General features: G+C 46.9%; 1 protein-coding gene across 2 annotated transcripts in view; it reads left to right on the forward strand.

Annotated features, from left to right (window-relative positions):
• The window catches only part of LOC120306480 (TLC domain-containing protein 4-B-like), a 36,047-nt gene that overhangs the window by 1,050 nt on the left and 21,770 nt on the right, over nt 1–13,227 (forward strand). The gene's annotated exons all lie outside the window — the stretch shown is intronic.

The following is a 13,227-nucleotide window of genomic DNA, read 5'->3' on the forward strand; positions in this document are numbered from 1 at the left end:
CCTATCTCTCTCCCCTCCCCTCCACGACCCCTCGAAGCAATGCACCTGGGGGGAGCAAAAGGAATAACGTTTCATTAACGGTTAACTTGGATAAAGGACAAAGGTGTGCAAATAGGAGTTTGGCTTCTGAATGGGATTAGAGTTCCAGTGGTAGGCATTGCATGCCAGTTCTTGGCCTTTTTATCTTTTCCCACCTACCTTAATGCCAAAGGGTTTGTGCTTTTCATTCCCCTGAGATTTATCCTATCAGGAATGGCGTGCCTTGTTTTAGTCACTGAAAATGGGGAGGGGAGGTACTTATTTTCTGGTGGCTGGGGCTGTGAAATGCTGCATCTTCCAAAGAGCTGATGAATGAATGAACAGAAGAAATAGGAATACAGCTGAGTTTAATTAAAAAAAAAAGGGCAAGACAGGGTCTCAATTGAAGAATGTTAACATTACATCTAGATGAGCTACTTTGAATAGTATTCCTGCTTTGCTGCAGTTCCTATCATGTCAGGAAAGTTCTGCATTCATTTAATACTTGATCTGAATATTTTATAACTCATATATTGATAATTCACGTATTGATATATTCCTTACCTAGGAAGGTGTAAAAGATATAATTGCCAATGTAGTTGTTTACAGTATGGAAAATGTTTCCTAGAACATTACTCAGGAACAATCAATGGACTAATTCCTAATTAATATACCATGGCTATACTTTTGTTCATAACCTAATCATTTTTCTGTGTGATGGGGTTGGATTATTTTCAAATTCAGAGTTGGGAAATACTTGATTATTGATGTAACTGAGCCTTTATGGTTGGTTTGCATTCCGTTTTGATATGTGTTTTTGAAGCTACGTTTTCCTAACTTTACATTTTGTTTGAGTCAAGAGGACCGAAAACATCTATTTCTGAGACTTTATTACAACATATCACAGACCAGAGAGAGCAGCAGTACAAGCAATTTGTATCTTTGTTGGTACAATTCCATTTGTGTTTACTCGGGATTAAACCTTGCAAAGTGCAAAGGGGCCTCTGATGAGGTTGAGCCTGCATAAGATTGGAACCTATGTATTTTGTGTTTTAAAGAATATAAAATAATTGTGACATCACTGAGAAATTATGAACATATTTTCTTTAACAGCAACTTACTCTTTATGGGATATTTTTAGGGACTTGAGGTAATTGTATTCAATCCATGTCAGCAAAGTTAGAGCCAGTATTGGCAGAGTGAAGTAATGCAGGTGAGAACGGAGGCAACCACACCAGCATGTAAGCTTTCTTTTACTGAGTGGCAGAGCTGTGATTGTCACATGGCCCTTTCCCTGAGGCCTATTAACTAAATGCTGTCTCGAGTTTGGTGGGAGATGCTCTCTTATCTCTACTATTAAGTTGATTCAGTTAATGGTTCAGTTGGTATCTATATGAAGTGAGGAAAAGGCAATATGCTTAATTTGATGCCACGTTCCAGGCCACTGGGCTTTCTCTCTCTCATGCCCCAGTCCTAAGACCTTCAGAAGCCCAGGCTTTCAACTTCTGTGCTTAATACCAGATCAGTCTTCAATAGCACGATCCTCATCTGCGACTTGATCACAGATAAAAGGGCTGACCTCACATGTATTGGCAAGACCTGACTGGCTCTATAAAGAGAGGGGTTGCCCCTTTCAGAAATGTACCTTGTCAGGTTTCAGGCATGGCATCAATTGAGAACCTTGGACAGGGGTGGGGGAATGGTGACTGTCATTTGGGAGTCCCTAAGAGTTTCAGGTCTTGCTGCTCCACAGGTTGCTGTATGTGAGACCTTTTTCATTAACTTGCATCGAAGTTGTTGCTACTATACCGACCCTCCCCCTTGCATAGTTACATTCCTGGTTCAGCTCCTTGACACCATTACTGGAATGGCAGTGGAATGTTCTAGTCTAGTCCTGGGAGACTTCAGACTGCCTTCTCTGAGAGAAGGGTTTGAGACTGCTCAGGAGTTCATGGCTTCGATGAGAGCCATGGGTTTATATCAGGTCATCTAGTAGAGTGATTGCACATCTGATCTGGTTTTCTTGGAATAGTAGCAATATGATCTGGAATTGGAGGAGCTTCCTGTGGTCCCTCTGAAAACTAGCGGATTTTTGGCATACTCCCCCTACAGCAGCGGTTCTCAACCTGTGGGTCAGGACCCCATTTGGGGTCGAACGACCATTTCACGGGGGTCACCAAACAATGTAGTCTGCCATTTTTTCTCCCTTTTCCTTAGCTGTGCTACTCCCTTTTATTCTATTGGCTTTTGAAAGCCAATAGAATAGACTCTCTTGAATAGAGTCTAATTCTATTGGCTTTCAAAAGCCAACAGGAATTGTCCAGGCTGTCTCTGCCCTGCTGAGCCCGCCAAAAGTCCCATTCTGCAAACAGTGCTGCAAGTTGTCTGCAGTGAAGGCGAGCTGTCTGGAAGTTTCCACCCCTCCCTGCTGAGCAACTACTAAAAATGTAAGTAAAAGAGGGCCAGGGGTGGGAAGTGGGAGGCGGGAGGCCAGCGGGCGCAGGGAGGGTTGCTGGCGCGCGTGGGACCCGGCAGGTGCCTTACCTCCCTTGGGCTGGGCCAGCTGGTGGCCCAGCCGGTGGCCCAGCCGGTAGTCGGCCTGCGCCGTCTCTGCCGCTTGCCAGCTATGCCTCGGCCGGCGCAGGAAGCGGCACCACGCATGCGCGGCGCTCCCGGGCAGGGAAAGTCCTTGACTTATGACTGGTTGGATAGTCCTCGACTTACAACCGGTTTAGTCCTCGACTTACGACCTGTTGTTTAGTCCTCAACTTACGATTGGTTGGGGGTCGCGGCATTAAAAAGGTTGAGAACCACTGCCATACAGGAAGGCAGGACCTACTTGATTGGTTCACCACTGGTATGGATCTGGAGAGGTTTCAAACAAAACTAGAGGTTGTTCCTGTTGGCTTGCTGCACAGTCTGACCAAAGCCTTGGTCATCCCCCAAATAAGAGGGTGGTAGAAATCTTGGATAAGATTGCACCCATGCAGCTGTCTTTTCTTGCAGATAATATTCATTTCCATTGTTTATAGAAGAATTGAGGGAGATGAACCTGGTTAAGAGTCGCTTGGAGCAATGCTGGAGGTCAGTGAAGAATGAACTCAATGAAACATAGTTAGAGCCGCTATTAAGGCCTACCTTGTGATGGTAAACACAGTGAAGCATCAATACTTCTCTGCCCTTATTGTGTTCATGAATAGCTGCCCAGCAGTCCTGTTTAAGGTGACCAGAGCCCTTTTGGGCAGAGTGGGGTGTACCTATAGGGTCTCACAGAAGATTTTGCCCAGATTCTTTCTCAGTTAGACATTGGTATTGGCATAGGTCCTGTGAAGGTGCCTGGGATATAGTCCAGCTATTGTATCTGAGATGAACTTGAATCTTTGGACCTGAGGAAGGGGATAGGATTATCATGGCTGTAAGTTTGGTCGTCTGCTTATTAGAGCTATTCCCCTTTTTACTGGTGAAGACTTCCTGGGGAACAACATACAGTTGCAGTTTGGGTGTGGTAAATTCTTTGAGGGAGTGATAGTGGTTCCTCCACCCTTAAAGAGATTTTTGTTAGCTCAAGAAGCCATTGCTAAACCCAGCTGTGCGGGACAATTTTTATCTATTAGCCAAGACAATCTCTGGGGGGAGTGGAATGGAGATACTGCCTCCATCTGGGCCCTACTTGAACTCTTGGCAGCTTTCAATACCATCCACCACGGTATCCTTCTGGGTCAGCTCAAAGGAATAGGGGAGGGTGGCACATGTTCTGCTGGTTTGTCTCCTTCTTTCAGGGTTGATTCCAGGCTCGTAATGATTAGAGAGGAGAAGTCCTACCTTCAGCCCCTCCTATGTGGGGTGCCATAGTGCTTCCACTCCTCTTTGACAGCTCATTGGGTGAGCTCAATCATTACCATAGAGTGGGGAATAATCAATATGCTGATGTTCAGTTATATATCTCTAGCGCTGGCGAATTAAGCAATGCTGCGAATGAGTGTTTGGAGGCTGTGGGAGTCTGGATAGGGAACTACAGGCTTTATCTGAATGCTGATGAGGCTCACTGTCCCAGAACTGCCATCTTTGGTACTGAATAGTCTGTCTGCCCCAGTCAGACTCATTGTGTTATCTGGCGGTCTTAGAGTTTTGACTCCTGTTCAATGAGCAGGTGGCAATTGTGGCTAGGATATCCTTCATACAGCTTCATCTTGTATGCTAGTCATGTCCTTTCCTAGATTGGCAGGGCCTTCTTACTGTTGTCTAGTCCAGGACTTTTCAACCTTTTCACACATTGTACCACTTTTAGGATATGGCAATATCCGAGTACCACCAGTCACCTAGCAAGGTGCCAAAAACTTGATGACCAAAAAAAAAGGAAAAAGGTGATGAAGTCCAGGTAGTCCTTGACTTACAACAGTTCGCTTAGTGACTGTTCAAAGTTACAATGGCACTGAAAAAAGTGTCTCCCAAGCCACAGCCGAGCAAGACACCTGCCTGCCCACCCAGCCGCTCTCTTTCTCCCGTCCAAGGTTTTCATTGTTCTGAGCATTTCTGTTGAGGATTGGCAGCGGGGGCGGGATGGGGAGTGTTTGGTTTTTATTCCCCCCATTTGCTGATGGTTGCAGCAGGTTTTGGTCACTTCACATGTCCCTGGGACACTGTGACCGTCATAAATATGAATCAGTTGCCAAGCATTTGAATGTAAATCACAGGACCCTGGAGATGCTGCAACATTCCAGGTGATTGGCGCTTCTTCTGGGCTCAGCTGAAGGGCCAGGATCAGGGCTGAGCTCCAGCTGGATCCTGGTGCTGATCCTGGCATTTCCGCTGAGCCCTGACAGTCCTGAAGAAGTGCTGATCCTGGTGCTTCCGCTGAGCCCTGACAGCCCTGCAGCTCCAGCCATCTCTCAGTCAGACTTGTGTGGTGCTGCCATCGGTTCAGCTCATTCCCCTCCCCTACTACCACTTTTCTAGGATGGTTGTGTACCACCTGCCAGGTGCCAATGTACCACAGGTGGTACCTGTACCACTGGTTGAAAAGCCTTGGTCTAGTCATCTCCAGTTTGGAGTACTGCAATGTGCTCTACGTGGGATTCCCCTTGTAGAGTATTCAACTGGTATGGAATGGGCAGTTATGTGCATTTGTAGAACAGTGCATGTTACACCTCTGCTCCACAAGCTGCATGGATTGCAAGTTTGCTTGTAGAGCCAATTTAAGATGTCAGTTTTAATCTCTAAAACACTTCATAGTATGGGACTGGGTTACCTGAGGGACCCTGCCTGTCCCTGGCTTTATTGGCCTGTCCCATTAGGTCTGGCAGAAAAGGCATGCTGTGGGTGCCCTCACTTAGGAAACTACATTTGGTAGATCCCAGGAGATGTGCCTTTTCTGCTATTGTATCTGCCCTATTGAGCATTTGTTTTCTAAGATAAGATCAGCTCCAACCCTTTTAACATTTTGGAAGTCCCTCAATACTTGGTTATGTTATCAGGCATGTGGCTGCTAGGGAACCAGAAACATGCTTCAATGACTCCATTGCTGACATGGCCACATTCTTATCCTCCCTTTGCCTAGGGCAGGGGTAGGCAATCTTGGCTCTTTTATGACTCGTGGACTTCAACTCCCAGAATTCCTGAGCCAACCAGCTCAGGATTCTGGGAGTTGAAGTCCATGAGTCATAAAAGAGCCAAGGCTGCCTACCCCTGCCCTAGGGTTTGATTATTTATTTTTATATTTATCTTTAAATGTGGATTTATATATATATTTTAATATATACTTATTGTTTTATATTTGTTGTACGCTGCCCAGAGTTGTTTTTCATGAGAAAATACCTATTTGACTAACTAACACCTTAAATAAATAAATAAATAAATAAAATAAAATAAAATAAGTGGATGTTGTGATTAAAAGAGCACAATTCCAGGTTGTGCACTAGTTACTCCCATTCCTGGATCAGAAGGCTCACACTCAGTCACTGACACAGTCATCTTCTGCATGGATTACCATAATGCGCTCCGTATGGGGCTGCCTTTGAAGAGCATCTGGAAGTTTCAGGTGGTGCAAAATGTTGTGGTGCAGGCAGTTATGTGCACATCCAGACCAGTGCACCTTACACTTTTGTTCCGTGAACTGCTTTGGCTAACAGTTTTTGATTCAAGAGGCTGGTGATGACCTATAAATAATAATAATAGTAGTAGTAGTAGTAGTAGTAGTAAGTAGTAGTAGTAATAATAATAATAATAATAGTAAAGTTGGAAGGGACCTTGGAGGTCATCTAGTCCAACCCCCTGCTCAGGCAGGAAACCCTACACCATTTCGGACAAATGGCTGTCCAGTCTCTTCTTAAAAACTTCCAGTGTTGGAGCATTTACTGCTTCTGGAGGCAGGCTGTTCCACTGATTAATTGTTCTCACTGTCAGAAGTTTCTCTGTAGTTCTAGTTTGCTTCTCTCCTTGATTAGTTTCCACCGTTGCTTCTTGTCCTGCCTTCAGGTGCTTTGGAAAATAGCTTATTCCCTCTTCTTTATGGCAGCCCCTGAGATATTGGAATACTGCTATCATGTCCCCCCTTGTCCTTCTCTTCGTTAAACTAGACATACCCAATTCCAGCAACCGTTCCTTATATGTTTTAGCCTCCAGTCCCCTAATCATCTTTGTTGCTCTTCTCTGTACTCTTTCTAGAGTCTCAAAATCTTTTTTACATCGTGGTGACCAAAACTGGATGCAGTATTCCAAGTGTGGCCTTACGAAGGCATTGTACAGTGGCATTAATACTTCACGTGATCTTCATTCTATCCCTCTACATGGTATCCTAGAATGCACTTTTTATTCTTGGAGGAAAACAGGCCTAAGGAATCTTACTAGCAGCACTTTGCTCAAATCAATACAACTTAGAACACAGTCTTCTGGGCTCACAGATCCTGCTGATCCAAGCCATATGAGATTAAATGGCTCATGCAGAATTAGCATATACTGCAATTTTGATAAGTTTGTTACTACATTTAGCTAATTAATACAGTTAATCAGATTCAGCTTTTGTTTCACACAAGGGGAGGTTGACTTGGAAGTGTTGATGAATCTGATTAAAGTTTTGAATATGTTAAATATGTTTCCTATGAAATAATATTTTAACATTTCGGTAAGAGAACAAGAAATACTGATGACTTTTTCATACAGCTCCATCAAGATGAATTTAGAACCCTTTTTATTTAGGAACATTTCGTTCAGACCTTGCTCATCTGGAAATGAAGCTAATGGTGGTACTTTTATTCATTTCATTGGAGCAATTTATTAACGGAGGACTGTTTCTAGATTACTTTTTACAGTTGTGCCAGAATTGAGACATGAAGTCACCTAAGAAAGTTTTTTTTATATAATTTATCCTAACCCAAGATGTTATGTCCCGAGCCTTGCAAACGGCTCGGGGCGTTTGCAGGCAGTCCCGGGCAGGTGCAAAGCTGCCCGGGACCAGACAGGCTGTCGCCAGCGCCGTGCGCATGCGCGGGTGCTGGCGCGGGAAAAGTATCGCATTGACCCGGGAAATGCCTATATAAGAAGCTGGGAGGTTTTGTGAGCTGCTGAAGCCATCTACTTGTGAGCTGAACACAGAATAAAGAAAACTGAGAACTACAACTGCTTCTCGTCTTGCCTTCCGCGACGGACTCAACACTGGCGATGAAGGTGGGATGCCTTACATCACCTGGAAAGGAAGAAGTGTAAGCTTACCCAAGTGAGTCCTGAGCGGCGGAACGGCGTTGACTCGGCAGCTACTCGCCAATCCAGTGCGCATTCGGGGGTAGGCTGGCTGATAGACCCATCTCCTGAAGATGGCAAAGGTTGGAAGGCTTTCGGAGTTCGACGTCTCACATCCAGAGCGGTGGGAGTCCTACGTAGCCAGGGTGGAGAACTACTTCAAGGCAAACCAAGTGAGGGAAGAGAGCTTGAAGGCTGCCACCCTGCTTTGTGTTTGCGGTCAAGACGCCTTCGAAATCGCAGAGAACCTTGCAGCACCTGTCCCATTAGAGTCTGTCAGCTACGCAGATCTAAAGAAGCTATTGAAGGAGCACTTCCAGCCCAAGATGTCCGTCATCGCATGGCGCCACACCTTCGAGCAGAGGGATCAACGATCCGGAGAGTCGGCCAAAGAATACATCGCCGCATTGAGGAAGGCCGCCAAGCACTGCGAGTTCAAGGACCTCGAAGAACGACTGAGGGACCGATTCGTGTGCGGCTTAAGGCATCGAGATCTACAACAGAGGCTTTTCGCCAAAGAAGAACTGTCCTTCCAAGATGCCTTAAGAGAGGTCACCGCAGAAGAAGCAGCAGGCGGCGCCATCAAAAACATGCGGCCGATCAGGAACAGTCCAGATGTTGCATCCGTGCACCAGGAAGACGTCCAAGGAAACTCCGAGGAGGATCCAGACGAGGAAGTCGACCGTCTCCACCCCACGAAGGAAGGAAATCAGAAGGGAAGCTCTTCAGCCCCACTCAAGTGCATCGGCTGTGGAGGTCGCCACAGGAGAACCGACTGCAAGTTCCGCTCCGCTATCTGCCGGGCGTGCGGGAAACAAGGACATATTGCAGCTGTGTGTCTGGGCCGACGAAAGGTACAACCTCAGGAAGAACTGCGCCTGAAAGGTACCAGGGTCCCCAGCCAGAATAGGGTAGGTTTTTGCGCTTCGCGAAGAAGCATCTTCAGGACAGGCACACACAAGCCCATCAAGAAAAAGCTGTCACTCAAGGTGAAGCTATAAGGGGTGCCATTAACTATGGAACTAGACACAGGGTCTGCCCTTTCAATCATCTCCTTGCATACATTTAGGAAGATTTGTTCCGGTAGTGGAACTCAGTCCAAGTTAAGGCCTTCTGACATTGTGTTAACAGATTTTCAAAATTCAAGAGTGTGTGTTAAGGGGGAGGCCACCCTTAACGTGCAATACAAGAATTTTGAAGGTCTACTAGACTTATTAGTAGTAGGGGGTGAACGAACGAGTCTCATAGGACTCGATTGGTTTGAGGCCCTGGGGATACACGTCACAGGACTCATCAGCTTACAAACACTCGACCTACAGGAAGTCTGCAAAGAATTTGCAGATGTTTTCAGCCCCCAGCTGGGCACATTCAAAGGACCCCCTGTGTCCTTAAAGCTAGACCCCACTGTCACTCCCATTAGAATTAAAGCAAGAAGGGTCCCTTTTGCTTTAAAGAGTAAAATTGACACTGAGTTAGACAAACTGATCCAACAGGGAATTCTAGAACCTGTTGATTCCAGTCCTTGGGAGACCCCCATTGTCACGCCTCTAAAGGCAAATGGGGACATTCGCATTTGTGCTGACTACAAATGCACTCTTAATAAGGCATTGCAGCAACATGCCTATCCTGTTCCTGTGGTCAGTCATATTCTGGCCTCCCTCAAGGGGGGGCGCGTTTTTGCAAAGCTTGACCTAGCTCAAGCGTATCAACAGCTGCCTGTTGATGATGCTGCTGCTATAGCTCAGACTATTGTGACCCACAGGGGAGCCTTTAAGGTAAAAAGGCTACAGTTTGGAGTGAATGTCGCTCCTGGGATTTTCCAAAGCGTAATGGAAAACACACTACGGGGCATACCGGGGGTTTGCCCCTACTTTGATGATGTCTTAATTGCAGGAGACTCCACACACATTCTAGCTGAAAGGCTAAGGGCTGTTCTGTTAAGATTCAGGAAAACAGGCCTCAAGCTCAAAAGAAGACAAATGCAAAATTGGGGTGCCTTCTACTGAATTTCTGGGATTCAAAATTGATGCTGCTGGGATTCACCCTGCTGAATCCAAACTAATTGCCATTTTAGAAGCACCTAGGCCAAAGTCTAAGGCCGAACTTCAGGCCTTTCTGGGCCTCCTGAATTTCTACAATTCCTTTCTTCCACATAAAGCTAGTGTAGCTGAGCCTCTTCACAGGCTATTAGACAAACAAGCAGTGTGGCAATGGTCACAAACACATGAGGCTAGTTTCAATGAGGTCAAGGCCTTACTCACTTCTAACAGTGTACTTGCACACTTCAATGAGTCCCTTCCTGTGTGCATCGCTTGTGATGCTTCCCCTTACGGGGTAGGAGCTGTCCTGAGCCACCTCAGGTCTGATGGAACTCAGGTTCCTGTTGCATATTACTCCAGAACACTGTCTTCTGCTGAGCGCAACTACGCTCAGATAGACAGGGAGGCTCTGGCTGTTGTTGCTGGAATTAAAAAATTCCATGATTTTCTGTATGGCAGGCATTTCACGGTCTTCACTGACCATAAGCCTCTGTTGGGACTGTTTACCACACGTAAACAAACTCCACAAATCATGTCCCCTAGAATGCTTAGGTGGTCTATTTTTCTGTCTGCATATGATTTTTCCCTACTTCACAAGCCTGGGAAAGAAATGGGCCATGCTGATGGCCTCAGTAGATTGCCCCTGCCAGTAGTAGAAACTGACCCTGCGCCAGCTGTCAACATTCTATCCATCCAGGCCTTGCCCGAGTCCCCTCTGAATGCCAGGGATGTCGCCGCTGAAACAGGCACAGATCACATACTTTCACGTGTCCTTTCTTGGGTTTTGTCTGGATGGCCTGAGCACTGCCCTAGTCCTGAGTTTCAGAGTTTCTGGTCCAAAAGGAACGAGTTGTCCACTTCTCAGGGTTGTCTGCTTTGGGGAAACAGAGTTGTCATTCCCACCTCAATGAGGACTAGGATCTTAGAGTCCCTCCACGAGGGTCATCCTGGCATTGTTCGCATGAAGGCCCTTGCGCGCAGCCACTTGTGGTGGCCTGGTTTAGATAAGGACATTGAGGCTAAGGTGCATGCATGCCACCTGTGCCAGCGCTCTCGCCCAGAGATGCCCCAAGCTCCTGTGCATAGATGGGAGGATACACAGTCCCCATGGTCTAGGGTGCACATTGACTACGCTGGGCCCTTTCAGGGCCAGTTCTTCTTGGTCCTCGTTGACAGTCATTCAAAATGGCTTGAGGTTGTACCTGTCTCATCCACCACCACTGCAAAGACTATTCAGGTACTGAGGGGGATTTTTGCTGCACACGGGCTCCCAGACGTCATCGTCTCTGACAACGGCCCTCAATTTACTTCCTCCGAATTCCAAGCTTTCTTACAGGCTAACATGATTCGTCATGCCACGTCTGCACCCTTCCACCCGTCCACCAACGGTATGGCTGAACGCATGGTCCGCATCACAAAGGACGCCTTGAAAAGACTCACCTATGAGGACTGGCATCACAGGTTGGCTGACTTTCTCCTTTCTTACCGCACCACACCGTCCACTTCTACAGGGAGAAGCCCAGCTGAACTTCGCTGGGGGCGCAAACTTACTACGAAGCTTGACCGGTTGCATCCGGACAGACTGCCTTCATCTACCTCACATCCTAGGGCACCTAGACAACTACTTGTGGGTGCCCCGGTTTGGACTCGCAATTACGGGCCTGGTCATACATGGGTCCCCGCTTCTATTTCCAGGGTCACAGGTCCTCTCTCCTACGAGGTAGCCCTGGACAACGGCGTGTCCTGCGTCGGCACATCGACCAACTCCGCCCTAGGCGGGACCTTTCAGATGAGACTCCTGGGTCTTTTCCAGGGGGGAGGGGGACCCTTTGGAGCAAAAGGAAGGGCACGAGTTGCTGCCCATCTCCACTGATGGAGCCACTGACGGCCCATTTCAAGCTTCCGCAAGTGCTCCGAAAAGGAATTCATGGAGCTTACCCACACAACAGGCACTCACGCCTACTCCAGCCAGGGAGTCACCCCGGGGGCATACTCACTTTCCACACACATCACACAGCACTCCAGTCACGGAGGATACCCGGGAGCATCCCAACAAATCATTCCCCGCAAGAGAGCTGGCACACAATCCCCAGAGTTGGCCTGACCTTACCCCTAATCCTACAGGGGGTCAAACTTACAGGGAGGTGGTCGAGGAACCAAGTCCCGACCGCAACACCTCTAGCCCAAATCAGGGAGTAACTGAGTTTTGGGAAGGTACAGAGACCCACACGAGCCCGGACACAGAACGGGGCTTAGGGATTGGACAGCCTCCTGACAGGTCTTGGACGGACCTAGGAGGTTCTATAGAGACGCCCAGCAGTGGCTATCACTTCAAGGGGCCCGAGGGCCTACAGCTAGGCAGGTCAACCAGGTCACAAAGTGACAGAAGCCCTGGCCTGACAAGCCCGGTGGGCGAGCAAGCAGGCCAGGCATCAGGGCAAAGTCCTTGGAAGGCACCAAGGCATGATAAGGGGAACAGGCTCTTGTCACCCCTCAGTCAAGGAACACCTGTCAGAAACCCAGAGCTGAGAAGGTCACAGAGAGCAAGGAAATCTCCTAAATACTTAGAAGATTACATAACATTGCTGGCTAAACAAAAGCCAGGTAACGATAGGAGCACTGAGAAGCAGAACACTGCATAAAATAAATGATTATATGTTGGTAGTAGTTTTAGCCCGGGGGAAAGGGGTGTTATGTCCCGAGCCTTGCAAACGGCTCGGGGCGTTTGCAGGCAGTCCCGGGCAGGTGCAAAGCTGCCCGGGACCAGACAGGCTGTCGCCAGCGCCGTGCGCATGCGCGGGTGCGGGCGCGGGAAAAGTATCGCATTGACCCGGGAAATGCCTATATAAGAAGCTGGGAGGTTTTGGGAGCTGCTGAAGCCATCTACTTGTGAGCTGAACACAGAATAAAGAAAACTGAGAACTACAACTGCTTCTCGTGTCTTGCCTTCCGCGACGGACTCAACACAAGATGTAAGCACTATAGAAAGAAGGAAGGAGCAAGGTGACTAAGCATTAGGTAGCAGGTGAAGAATTCTATATTTACTCAGACATTTTGATCTATATTCCAGTAATAATAACTTGGTTAAGGTGAGTGATTTTTGATAGACTTGTGTTTCTAATTTGCCACCATTTCCTCTGCTGATGAGGATATCCGGAAAGGGTATTGTGTTGTTTTTTTTCTTTCCTCATGAATTTTATTGACAACGGAATTTTATTCCTTTGGAGATGTTGTCGTTTCATGTGTCTTCTCTAGATGTTCCCTTTTAAGTATTTTTAAATAAAAAACTTATTCAGAGAAAAAAAAAACTTCTTCAGAAGATTTTATAATTGACAGACAATGGTGTGTATATATAGTAACAATAAAAAAGTGTATTGATCTATTAGTTTCCGAATAAGTATTTTAAATAATGAACTTTTCAAAATGATAAATAAAT

This window comes from Crotalus tigris, unplaced genomic scaffold (assembly GCF_016545835.1).
Source record: "Crotalus tigris isolate CLP2741 ecotype Arizona unplaced genomic scaffold, ASM1654583v1 scf7180000017739.2905288, whole genome shotgun sequence".
Lineage (NCBI taxonomy): Eukaryota > Metazoa > Chordata > Lepidosauria > Squamata > Viperidae > Crotalus > Crotalus tigris.